General features: G+C 55.1%; 1 protein-coding gene across 1 annotated transcript in view; it reads right to left on the bottom strand.

The window, feature by feature from the left end:
- Positions 1-942, bottom strand: part of LOC109382436 (proline-rich protein 36) — a 13,519-nt gene that overhangs the window by 11,068 nt on the left and 1,509 nt on the right. The window lies entirely within an intron of this gene.

The following is a 942-nucleotide window of genomic DNA, read 5'->3' as shown; positions in this document are numbered from 1 at the left end:
CAGCCCTGGCAGGCCAGGTGGACATGGGATGACCCCTCCAACAGCAGGAGGCGACGGCCATGCGTGGGCAAGCTGGGGAAGTCCTGGGGTGGGTGGCGGCCTCAGCCAAGACTGTCATTCTTTCTACCCGCTCACGACCCCTTTTGGGCCTGAGAGACGAAGCGAGGGCAGCACCTCCCACCCTGGAGCCCCAGCCCAGCCCAGCCTGAGGTCCTTTGGGAAGGGGGTTGGGTGTTGGATGGAAACCCCACAGTCTGGGGCGCTCGTAAACTGCCAGTAGAGATCTTAGCTGGAACAGCCTTTTTGGAGGTTCATGTGGCAATGTCGAGAAGCTTAAAAAATGCGTTCTCACTGACACGACAATTCTACTTCTAGGAATTTACTTTGAGGAAATTATGTCTCAGATGGTCACTTCCAATGACATCCAGTTGGAAGCTGCCGGAAGGTCCGGCCCCAGGGGGCTGTTTAAGGCACTGCTGGTCTCTGCGCCGGGCGCCCTGGGTGTTGTCGTAGTTACCGAGGGACACGGAAGGGTTTTCTGGACTTTTAAGTGAAAACTTAGGTTACAAACAGTGTGTGCAGTCCGTTACGAATGCTGTTTAAAAAGCCATGTGCGTATCTCCCTCAACAAGAGCCTTCAACAGACTGGAGAGTACAGGCAGAGATTATCGCGGAGAGGTGGGACTATGGGTGGTTTTTCAATTTATGTATTTATTTTTTTTGGTAGTTTACTGCCTTATCTAACTTTCTGCAAACACCCATTACTATTTGGATCAGTACAGTCTGTATCCCTAATGCTGTCGGGCGGGACAGGGTAGTTAAGGGAGGAGGGGGCGTAGGGGAGGAGCCGCCGCGCGCATGCGCTCACCGTCGCTGATGCCCCAGCCACGCCAGCTCCGCGCACAGCTTCTCCTCCAGCGCCTTCTCGCGCAGGCGCAGCAG

Source organism: Hipposideros armiger, unplaced genomic scaffold, assembly GCF_001890085.2.
Source record: "Hipposideros armiger isolate ML-2016 unplaced genomic scaffold, ASM189008v1 scaffold_3, whole genome shotgun sequence".
NCBI classification, from domain to species: domain Eukaryota; kingdom Metazoa; phylum Chordata; class Mammalia; order Chiroptera; family Hipposideridae; genus Hipposideros; species Hipposideros armiger.
Note: the sequence above shows the minus strand (reverse complement) of the source record. Positions and strands in the feature narration are given on the sequence as shown.